This window comes from Lithobates pipiens, unplaced genomic scaffold, assembly GCF_037356315.1.
Source record: "Lithobates pipiens isolate NorthernLeopardFrog02 unplaced genomic scaffold, aLitPip1_a1.2 Scaffold_22, whole genome shotgun sequence".
Lineage (NCBI taxonomy): Eukaryota > Metazoa > Chordata > Amphibia > Anura > Ranidae > Lithobates > Lithobates pipiens.
Window position 1 is genome coordinate 25,279,688 of NW_027507784.1, and position 12,452 is coordinate 25,292,139.

The following is a 12,452-nucleotide window of genomic DNA, read 5'->3' on the forward strand; positions in this document are numbered from 1 at the left end:
CTAAATCCAGCTAGATCATCGGGGACCCCAACACTTTCCGACTTCGCTTGATAGAAATCCATTGCTTGATTTGTTGGAAAGCAGCATATATTCTGACCAGGGCCGTCTTTAATATTGATTGGACCCTGGGCAAAAATATTCTTGGTGCCCCCCTCCCATTCAATTTCACTCTCCACCTGCTCTGAGACATACAATAAATAGCAGCTAGACTTAAAATCAGTTTACTGTATCAGATCAGGGAGCAATTATGATTGGTTGCCAGCCGTTACAGCATATCATTACTGACTGGTTGCTAGAGGTTACAGCACACATTGCAGCTTACTGATTAGTTGCTAGAGGTTACGGCACATCATCTCCTCACTGCAGGGGAGCATGATATACATATGAATGCCGCCTTTATTTACATATCAATACCGCAGACCCCAGCTATTTTCTTAGTAATGCCGCCGCTATTTACATATTAATAACGGTTATTTACATGTAAACACAGGGCCTGCAGGTCAGTCATCTGTACACAACAATAGGGCAGAACTGAGCAGCATTAGTAGCAGCATTTCACACTGAGATATCAGGACACAGCACGGGACTAAAACTTCAAGGGACAAGGGAATTTAAACCGGGATAGTTGTCAAGTATGAGGCAGCTGCTTTGGGCCCCACAACAATGACAGGGCCCAGGGCAGCTGCCCCTTTTGCCCTGCCTTAAAGAGGGCCCTGATTCTGACAGTAGGTGAGTCCCTGGATAGTATAGGATTCAATGTCGCAGCTGGTGGGATAGAGGAATGTGCTCGCTTTTTCATTCAACCTACTGGCTGAATGAAAAAAAATGACCCATCTATGGCCAGCTTAAGGGCCGGTTCACACTGGGGGCGATGCGAGGCGACACGACTTGCCTCGCCAAGACCTGCCGCGACCTCAGCGGCGACTTGCAAATGACTTCTGTATAGAAGTCAATGCAAGTCGCCCCGAAGTCGCCCAAAAGTAGTACAGGAACCTTTTTTCTAAGACGGAGCGACTCGAGTCGCTCCTCTTAGAACGGTTCTATTGTACAGAACGGGGGCGACTTGTCAGATCGCGGCACGGCAAGTCGTGTCGCCTCGTGTCGCCCCCTGTGTGAACCGGCCCTAACCCTAACATTAACCCCCTCCCTGAACCTCTCACAAAAGCTCTAAAGCTAGTCATAAATATATCTAAATTTTGCCAGTTCAGCAGAGACCGGATGAGTTTTGACCCATCTATGGTTCCTGCTTGACAGAAGTCAATCTAAGAATTTACTTTTGTTGAATGGGAGTATTGGAAAATGTTAATTTGATCAGCTTTTGCAGGTAATCAGTGTATTCTGATAGTGGAGGAGTCCCTGCTGTCATAAATACAATAGGCTCTTGTACACACGGTCGGAAATTCCGATCACAAAATCCGTCGGATTTTTTCAGAGGGATTTTGTCCGAAACTGGTATTGCATACACATGGTCGGATAAAGTTGTCGGAAAATCCAATCGTTCAGAAAACGCGATGATGTCCGCTTGTTCCGACGGGACTACGTTCAGCCTAGTATCCAACAGCTTTGCTCTCGTACTTTGATCTGAGCATGCGTGGCGCTTTGTCTGATTGGAATTCTCTACAAACGATCGGAAAAAGTCAGATCGGATTTGGTTGTCGGAAAAATTTGAGATCCTGCTTGATGGAAAAAGTTAGATAGAGCCCACACACAATCGGATTTTCCGACAATATAATCCGATCGGACCGTTTCCGTCGGAATTTCTGACCGTGTGTACAAGGGCTAGCACAGCGGGGAGGATTCCTCCATCAACATCGCTTGTGTGGAAAGGGGTAACTGTTAACTTTTTTCAATCAGCCCAGTGGCTGAAAGAAAGAGAAATTGAATCATCTATAGCCAGCCTAACCCTACCCCTAACATTACCCTCGCTAGATCTCTTCCAATAACTCTACCCCTAACATTACCCTCGCTAGATCTCTTCCAATAACTCTACCCCTAACATTACCCTCCCTGGATCTCTTCCACAACTCTACCCCTAACATTATCCTCGCTAGATCTCTTCCAATAACTCTACCCCTAACATTACCCTCACTAGATCTCTTCCAATAACTCTACCCCTAACATTACCCTCGCTAGATCTCTTCCAATAACTCTACCCCTAACATTACCCTCGCTAGATCTCTTCCAATAACTCTACCCCTAACATTACCCTCGCTAGATCTCTTCCAATAACTCTACCCCTAACATTACCCTCGCTAGATCTCTTCCAATAACTCTACCCCTAACATTACCCTCGCTAGATCTCTTCCAATAACTCTACCCCTAACATTACCCTCCCTGGATCTCTTCCACTAACTCTACACCTAACATTACCCTCGCTAGATCTCTTCCAATAACTCTACCCCTAACATTACCCTCCCTGGATCTCTTCCACTAACTCTACACCTAACATTACCCTCTCTGGATCTCTTCCACTAACTCTACCCCTAACATTACCCTCGCTAGATCTCTTCAAATAACTCTACCCCTAACATTACCCTCGCTAGATCTCTTCCAATAACTCTACCCCTAACATTACCCTCCCTGGATCTCTTCCACTAACTCTACCCCTAACATTACCCTCGCTAGATCTCTTCCAATAACTCTACCCCTAACATTACCCTCGCTAGATCTCTTCCAATAACTCTACCCCTAACATTACCTTCCCTGGATCTCTTCCACTAACTCTACCCCTAACATTACCCTCGCTAGCTCTCTTCCAATAACTCTACCCCTAACATTACCCTCACTAGATCTCTTCCAATAACTCTACCCCTAACATTACCCTCGCTAGATCTCTTCCAATAACTCTACCCCTAACATTACCCTCGCTAGATCTCTTCCAATAACTCTACCCCTAACATTACCCTCGCTAGATCTCTTCCAATAACTCTACCCCTAACATTACCCTCGCTAGATCTCTTCCAATAACTCTACCCCTAACATTACCCTCGCTAGATCTCTTCCAATAACTCTACCCCTAACATTACCCTCCCTGGATCTCTTCCACTAACTCTACACCTAACATTACCCTCGCTAGATCTCTTCAAATAACTCTACCCCTAACATTACCCTCGCTAGATCTCTTCCAATAACTCTACCCCTAACATTACCCTCCCTGGATCTCTTCCAATAACTCTACCCCTAACATTACCCTCTCTGGATCTCTTCCACTAACTCTACCCCTAACATTACCCTCGCTAGATCTCTTCCAATAACTCTACCCCTAACATTACCCTCGCTAGATCTCTTCCAATAACTCTACCCCTAACATTACCCTTCTTGGATCTCTTCCACTAACTCTCTCTAATTATCTAACTATCTCTAATGTTACCCTCCCTATAACTGTCACAGTAACCCCATCCCTATGTTCTCATTCCCTATATCTGTAACACCATCTCTAACTCCATCCCTATATCTCCAACCCCATCCCTAAGTTCACCTTCATTATATATCTCTAACTTCATTCCTAGGGTCACCTTCCCTGTCTATCTAACTTCATTCCTAGGGTCACCGTCCCTATATCTCTATCTCCTCCCCTAAGTTCACCTTTGCTTTATCTCTAACCCCATCCCTAAGTTCACCTTCCCTCTATCGCCAACTCCAACCTTAAGTTCACCTTCCCTATATCTCTAATAAGGATGAGCCGAACACCCCCCCCCCCCCCCCCCCCGGTTCGGCTCCCACCAGAACCTGCGAACAGACCTAAACTTCGTGTGAGCTTTAGAACCCTATTAAAGTCTATGGGACTCCAACGTTCAAAAAATGTGCTAATTTTAAAGGCTAATATGCAAGTTATTGTCCTAAAAAGTATTTGGGGACCCGGGTCCTGCCCCAGGGGACAGGGGACATGGATCAATGCAAAAAAAAGTTTTAAAAATAGCCATTTTTTCGGGAGCAGTGATTTTAATAATGATTAAAGTGAAACAATAAAAGTCTAATATTCCTTTACATTTCGTACCTGGGGGGTGTCTATAGTATGCCTGTAATGGAAACCTGCGTTACATCAGAGGGGGGCGGGGTCACCCGTACGTCACTGGGGAAGCCCGGGTTTCCCCTTGCGTCAGAGGGGGGCGAGGTCAGGTGATGGGTGGCCCCGCCCTCCTCAGTTAAGAAGTGTCAGGCTGCCGGGATTCCCACAGTGGATGACGTGGGGGGGGGGGGCGCTCTCTCATCCCCTTCTCTTTTCCTGCCAGGTTGCATGCTCGGATAAAGGGTCTGGTATGGATATTTGAGGGGAACCCCACGTAATAATTTTTTTAATTTGACGCGGGGTTCCCCTTATTATCCATACCAAACCTGAAGGGCCTGGTAATTGAATTTTGGGGGAACCCCACGCTTTTTTCAATGACTGTTCTCTGTATTACGGGGAGTCGACAATTCATTATAGCCGCGAGTGATTTTAAATGACTTTTTTTCCTTGCGAAATTACACTTTGTGCAGGGACAGTTCTAAGCATGGGAGACATGCGCCCCTTCACAGGCATACTATAGACACCCCCCCCAGGTATGAAATTTAAAAGAATATTACACTTTTATTGTTTCACTGAAATCATTATTAAAATCACTGCTCCTGAAAAAACTGACGTTTTTAAAACTTTTTTTTGCATTGATACATGTCCCCTGGGGCAGGACCCGGGTCCCCAAACACTTTTTATGACAATAACTTGCATATAAGCCTTTAAAATTAGCACTTTAGATTTCTCCCTTAGACTTTTACAGGGTGTTCCGGCTTTTCGAATTTGCTGCGAACAACCCAAATTGTTCACTTTTCGGTGAACAGGCGAACAGGCAATGTTCGAGTCAAACATGAGTTTGACTTGAACTCGAAGCTCATCCCTAATCTCTAACTCCTACCCTAAGTTCACCTTTGTTTTATCTCTAACCTTATCCCTAAATTCACCTTCTCTATATCTTTAACTCCATCCCTAGGGTCCCCTTCCCTGTCTATCTAACTTCCTTTCTAGGTTCACCTTCCCCTATATCACTATCTCCTCCCCTAAGTTCACTTTTTCCTCTATCTCTAACTTCATCCCTAGGTTCACCTTCCCTATATCTTTAATTTCATCCCTAAATTCACCTTCCCTCTTTCTCTAACTCCATCTCAGGTTTAACTTCCCTCTATCTCTAACTTCATCCCTGGGTTCACCTTCCCTATATCGCTAACTCCACCGCAAGCATTATCCTCCCGGTATCTCACACACTAAAGCCTCAGTTTTCAGGCTAAATGAAAGAAGAAAAAAAAAACGTGAAGAGCTCAGGAGGAGATCCTGTACTAACAATCTGATGTTAGTACAAAGATCTCCCTGCTGCACTATTATGTTCTGAAAAGGGAATGCCCCTCCGCCCAAAACACACCGGTCAGCATTCTCAGCCATTGACTGAAAGTGCTGATCGGATGCCAATCGGCAGAACCTTTTCGGTCATGCCCCTTTGACAGAAGACGGACTGACTGCCGTGATATGGCGCATGGCGTGCTCCCAGCACTGAGAGCCACGGGCCCCGTTCTAATGATCAGGACCTAGAATGTCCGATTCCAGGTCACCTGATTGCCATGATAGCCTCTGATTGGAAATAACAGTGATCAGTCACTGTGAAGCCCGCCCCCGTGTTTTCTATCTCTGTGAATGGACAAGAGAGATTTATTGTATCTTTCTTTGTCCTTGAAGAGAGAGAGGAAAAAAAAGTGTGTGTAAAAAAAGAAATAAATAAATAATTAGATCAAGGTTCGATCTAGGGTTAGTGTTTGGGTCATAGGTCAGGGTCAGTCATTTGCTGGACAGGATTTTTTTTTTAACCACTTCCGGACCACCCACCGTCCTTATACGTCGGTACTTTGAAGAGGAGTATCGTTGTTATGTCAGCAGCTAGCTCCCTTATCCCCGGTATCCTCTTCTGCAGTGGGCAGTCCGCTTCAAGATAAAAGTGGTCTCTGTATCGGATTCGCCACGAGATCACTTTTATTGGCGGCGGGAGAGGGCCCCCCCCCTTCCCGCCGCTCTTCGGTGCCCTCGGTAGCGGCGGAGGTGATTGGATCCTCTCCCCAGCCTGACACGGAAACCAGTGAGGGGAAGATGGCCCCCGCCCGTCTCCATATCATTGCAGGGCGGAAGCGACGAAAACTTCACTTCCACCCATAGCTCTTAACCACTTAAGGACCAGCCTCGTTTTGAGATTTAGGTTTACATGTTTAAAACTGTTTTTTTTGCTAGAAAATTACTTAGAACCCCCAAACATTATATACTGTATATTGTATTTTTTTCTAACACCCTAGAGAATAAAATGGCGGTCATTGCAATACTTTTTTTCACACCGTATTTGCGCAGCGGTCTTACAAGCGCACATTTTTTTGGAAAATATTCACTTTTTTGAATAAAAAAAATAAGACAGCAGTAAAGTCAGCCCAATTTTTTTTTTATATTGTAAAAGATAATGTTACGCCGAGTAAATTGATACCCAACATGTCACGCTTCAAAATTGCGCCCACTGGTGGAATGGCGACAAAATTTACCCTTAAAAATCTCCATAGGCGTCGTTTAAAAAATTCTACAGGTTGCAGGTTTTGCATTACAAAGGAGGTCAAGGGCTAGAATTATTGCTCTCGCTCTACTGATCGCGGTGATACTTGGTTTGAACACTGTGTTCATATGTGGGCGCTACTCGCGTATGCGTTCGCTTCTGCCCACGAGCTCGATGGGACGGGGAGCGTTTAACATTTTTTTTTCTTATTATTATTTATTTTACCTTTTATTTTTTATTTTTACACTGTTTAAAAAAAATTTAATAATAATTGTCACTTTTATTCCTATTACAAGGAATGTACACATCCCTTGTAATAGAAAAAAAACATGACAGGTCCTCTTAAATGTGAGATCCGGGGGTCAAAAATTCCTGAGATCTCATATTTACACTACAATGCAAAAAAAAAAAAAAAAAAAAATTGTAATTTTAAAATATAGTTTTAAAAAATTGGCCCTTTAAGAGCTATGGGTGGAAGTGACGTTTTGACGTCCCTTCTGCCCAGCAATTGTATGGAGACAGGTGGGGGCCATCTTCCCCTCACTCGTCTCCATACTGAACAAGCAGCAGGACGCGATCGCCTCCGCCGCTGCCAACGGCTCCGGAGGGCATCGGATCGCGGTAGGAGGGGGGGGGGCCCTCTCCTGCCACCGATAAAAGTGATCTCGCGGCGAATCCGCCGCAAGGACCACTTTTACCTTGTAGCGGACTACCCGCTGAAGAAGAGGATACCGGGGTTATGGCAGCTAGCTACTGCCATAACACTGTTATTTCTCTTCAAACAGCCGCCGTAAACGGCGGGCGGTCTGTAAGCGGTTAAAGGGACATTTTTTTTTATTTTTTTTGTAAATGACAACATTTTTTTTTGTATTGCATTTCAGTGTTAATATGAGATGGGAAGTCTTTTTGTCCCCCAGATCTCATATTTAAGAGGCCCTGTCATGCTTTTTTTCTAATACAAGGAGTATTTACATTTCTTGTAATAGGAATAAAAGGGACACCATTCTTTTTTTTTTAAAGGACAGTGTAAAAATAAAAAATTAAATGTAAAATAAATAATAATAAAAAATATTTTTTTTAAATGCACCCCCGTCCCAATATAAAAATATTTTTTTTAAACACACCCCATCCCGCCGAGCTCACGTGCAGAAGCGAACGCATACATGAGTAGCGCCCGCATATGAAAACGGTGTTCAAACCACACATGTGAGGTATCGCCGCGATCGGTAGAGCGAGAGCAATAATTCCAGCCCTAGACCTCCTCAAAACACGCAACCTGTAGAATTTTTTAAATGTCGCCTATGGAGATTTTTAAAGGGTAAAAGTTTGTCGCCATTCCACGAGAGGGCGCAATTTTGAAGCGTGACGTGTTGGGTATCAATTTACTCGGCGTAACATTATCTTTCACAATATAAAAAAAAAAGTTGGGCTAACTTTACTGTTGTCTTATTTTTTAATTCAAAAAAGTGTATTTTTTCCGTACACACGATCGGACTTGCTGACGGAAAATGTGCGATCGGAACGCGTTGTCGGAAAATCCAATCGTGTGTGGGCTCCATCGGACTTTTTTTGTTGGAATTTCCGACACACAAAGTTTGAGAGAAGGATCCAAAAATTTTCCGACAACAAAATCCGTTCGTTTAAATTCCGATCGTGTGTAGACAATTCCAATGAACAAAGTGCCACGCATGCTCAGATTAAATTACGAGACGAAAGCTATTGGCTGCTGGCCCGTTTATAGCCCCGTCGTACGTGTTTTTACGTCACCGTCTTCAGAACGATCGGATTTTCCAACAACTTTGTGCGACCGTGTGTATGCAACACAAGTTTGGGCCAAAATCCGTTGGAAAAGTCCGACCGTGTGTACAGGGCATAAGCCTGCTGTGCAAAATACGGTGTGACAGAAAGTATTGCAACGAACGCCATTTTATTCTCTAGGGTGTTAGAAAAGAATATTTAATGTTTGGGGGTTCTAAGTAATTTTCTAGCAAAAAAAACAGTTTTTAATTTGTAAACAACAAATCTCAAAAAGAGGCCCGGTCCTTAAGTGGTTAAATAATATCAATGTCAGTGTGTTTTAGGTAGAATAAAAAAAGAAATAAAAAATACAATAAAAAAAAAAAAAAGGGAAAATACGCGCTATTGTTTCTGGGCTGTACTACGGGTACAAACAACAACTAACATACACATATGTGCTATCGCTGCCATCATCAGGGAAAAAATTATTTCTTTGGTCATGTTCTTTGGTGGTAGGCCATGGCAGTAGCAATAAATATGTAGCTAAATGTAAAAAATAAAATTAAAAAAATTACTATTTTGAGCTTGATTTCCTTTGATAATAGGAAATAAATCAAGAGAGATCCATTACCATAAAACCACCAAATAAAAGTCCAATTTGTCCTGAAAAAAAAACATGGTATGATCCACCTGGTTGCACAAAGTAGTAGATTATATTTACGGTTTTACAAACACATGTCAAAGTTGCAAAATTGGGCTTAGGCATTAAAATTTGTTTTACCCTTGTGCCCGAAGGGGTTAACATTAACCCTCCAATTAGGGATGAGCTCGGTGTTCGACTCGAACGCATGTCCGAGATGAACATCGGCTGTTCGTCGAATTCAGAACTTTGTGGACCGTTCGCACCAAATTCGTGTGGCACGAACGGCCCACCATGCACTGTGCCATCGCAGTGTATTGCTGGCTCATGATTGGCCAAGCATGCACTGTGACCCCCCGCATGCTTGGACAATCACAGCGCTGGCAGCGAGGAGAGCCATGATTGGCCACAGGCAGGATGCTCAGGGGGTACATTATAGCTCAGGGGGTACACGCCCCACACTATATAAAGCTGCCAGAGTGGCGGCCTTGTGTAGTGTGTTCCGGCATGCCGGGAAGAGGTTGATAGGCAGGGACAGTGTGTTCTTTTCTCAGGCATCTTAAAGTTAGTGGGTGTTGTGTGCCTCCAGCACAGTATACACCTGTATCTACCCTTTATTGCTGGTGTTCTATAATAAAGGCATCTGCAGGAGTTAGTGGGTGTTGTGTGCCTCCAGCACAACACAGTATACACCTGTATCTACCCTTTATTACTGGTGTTCTGTAATACAGGCATTTGCAGGAGTTAAAGTGGGTGTTGTGTGCCTCTAGCACAGTATACACTTGAAGATACCCTTTATTACTGGTGTTGTCTGTTGCATATCTTGCATATTAGCCTTTAAAATTAGCACTTTTGATTTCGAACGTTCGAGTCCCATAGACTTTAATAGGGTTCTAAAGTTCGTACGAATTTTAGGTCCGTTCGAAGGTTCTGGTGCGAACCGAACTGGGGGGTGTTCGGCTCATCCCTACCACCAATATGTTGACTTAACCCTTTGCTTGCCCACTCCTCCAGGTCTCTGAACAGCATTTGTTAACAAACATTTGACACCCCTCTCTGGTAATCCCAACCATGAAAACCATCGGCCATCCTCATTTTTGCCCCAGGTAGTGTAGCACGGCCGCTAACACACACTACTGTTACAAATATCGAATATTCTGCCCTATTGGGAGGTCGTTCCCTACTAGCTGTGAGTGTTATAAGTCATTCCTTCACAGCTTTGGTAGCGCTTTCACTTTGGGTGTAGTGGCCCTTTAAATGTCTGAGATGAGTCAATTCTAATGTAACAAACTGAAGGTAGGTTATAGGAAGAGAAAGAAAAGTTCAGCTCACCTCTTTTCCTTTACTGGCTCAGCACAATTGTGACCGCCATGTCCGTCCAATGAAGAAGGGCCGCCTCTCCGGTCTGCGCGGGGCGATGAACATTTCCAGATATGAAACAATCCGGTGGAGTTTTCTATCAGATGTGGTGATCACACCCCTCCCATCCCATTTGGAAATCAACTATTTTGTTTGAATATTGTTTTATCGTGTTTATCGTGTGTCTGTATTGGGGGCTGTGTACAGCGTCCCCTGTGCCTGGACTTGTCCCATCAGTCAGCTGTGCGCTGTGTCTGCAGGCACTTCTATCACTCATTTTCATTTGAAGGGAAATTGAAGGAGGATTCAGGGAGTGCACACAATTCATGTTACATTTACTGACAAGGGTGATCTCAAGGTAGTTTAAAACGGATCCATATAAGTAGAAGTTTTACATTATTTTTCCTTTAATACATTCCGTACAAAAGTGTCACATAATTTAACAAGTTCAACTCTCACACCTGTACACCGCCTATGAAGAACCACACCGATTCCCACACTTACACTTCTTCTAGGTCTAGTAACAGGTTACTTTACAATATTACTTCTCCTGTTTGATCAATGTTTATAAACAATGTTATGTCGTCCTTCACTCTACTCCTCTCCTCTTCCTTCCCTGTGCCTCCTGTCCTCCTCTTCTTCTCTCCACCTCCTCTCCTCTCCTCCAACTCTCCTCTCCCTCTCCTCCTCCTCTCCTCTCCTCCATCTCTCCTCCTTCTCTCCTTTCTTCTTCTCCGCCTCTCCTCCTCTGCTCATTCTATCCTCACCCCCTCCTTTTCTCTTATCTCCTCTCCTCCTCCTCTCCCACTACTGTCATTCTGCTCTCCTCTCTGATCCTCTCATCTTTTTTTCCTCTTTCCTCCCCTTCTCCTGCCCTCCTCTCCTCCTTCTCCCCCCCTCTCCTGTCCTCTTTCTCCTCTCACCCCCACTCCTCATCCTCCTCTCCTCATCTCCTCCTCCTCTTCCTCATGTCCTCCATCTCTTCTCTCCCTCTCCTCCTCTCCCTCTCTATTTCTCTCCTCTCCTCCTTCTCTTCTTTCCTCTCCTCCTCCTCCCCCCTCTCCTGTCCTACTTCCCCTCTCATTCCCTCTCCTCATCCACCTCTCCTCCTCTCCTCTTCCTCATCTCCTTCTCCTCTTCCTCATCCCTTCCATCTCTTCTCTCCTCCTCTCCCCCTCTATTTCTTTCCTCCTTCTTTTCTTTCCCTCTTCTCCTCCTCCTCTCTTTTCCTCCTCTCCTCATCCTCTTCTTCTCCTCTCCTCCTGCTCTCCTTGTCCTCTCCACTCCTCCTGCTCTTCAATACTCTCATCTTTTCTTTTCCTTTCCTCTCTCTCTTCTGCGGCCCTATCCTCCTTCTCTCCTCTCCAATCCTCTCCTATCCGATCCTCTCCTCCAACTATCCTCTCCCTATCCTATCCTCTCCCTCTCCTCCTCCTCTCCTCTCCTTCATCTCTCCTTCTTCTCTCTTTTCCTCTTCTCCGCCTCTCCTCCTCTGCTCATTCTCTCCTAGCCCCCTCCTCTTATCTCCTCTCCTCCTCCTCTTCCACTCCTCTGGTCCTGCTCTTCTCTCTGATCCTCTCATCTTTTTTTTTTCTCATTCCCTCCTCTCCTCCTCCTCCCCCCTCTCCTGTCCTCCTTCCCCTCTCAAACCCTCTCCTCATCCACCTCCCCTCCTCTCCTCCTCCTCTCCTCTTCCTCATCTCTTCACTCCTCCTCTTCCCCTCTATTTCTCTCCTCTCCTCCTTCTCTTCATTAGTATTCAGCCCCCTTTACTCTGATACCCCTAACTAAAATCTAGTGGAACCAATTGCCTTCAGAAGTCACCTAATTAGTAAATAGAGTCCATCTGTGTGTGATTCCATCTCAGTATAAATGCAGCTGTTTGGTGAAACCCTCAGAGGTTTGTTAGAGAACCGTAGTGAACAAACAGCATCATGAAGGCCAAGGAACACATCAGACAGGTCAGGGATAAAGTTGTGGAGAAGAATAAATCAGGGTTAGGTTATAAAAAAAAATTCCTGTATCTCTCTTTCTTTTATCACAATTATAATACTATCTAGCAGTGAATGTCCCTGCGGTCTCCAATATACAGACATATAGAGCGTTCAGTAATGTTCTACAAGTAGAGACATCAATGTGCTGAATTTTCATTTTCCAGGTGT

General features: G+C 44.5%; 1 protein-coding gene across 2 annotated transcripts in view; it reads right to left on the minus strand.

Moving 5' to 3' along the window:
* The window catches only part of LOC143923441 (interferon-induced very large GTPase 1-like), a 33,779-nt gene extending 23,256 nt beyond the window's left edge, over window positions 1-10,523 (minus strand). For both annotated transcript variants that reach the window (XM_077447108.1, XM_077447107.1), the window contains exon 1: window positions 10,264-10,523. The gene's annotated coding sequence lies outside the window, so the exon portion shown is untranslated. The remainder of the gene's footprint in view (window positions 1-10,263) is intronic.
* Window positions 10,524-12,452: the final 1,929 nt, after the last annotated feature.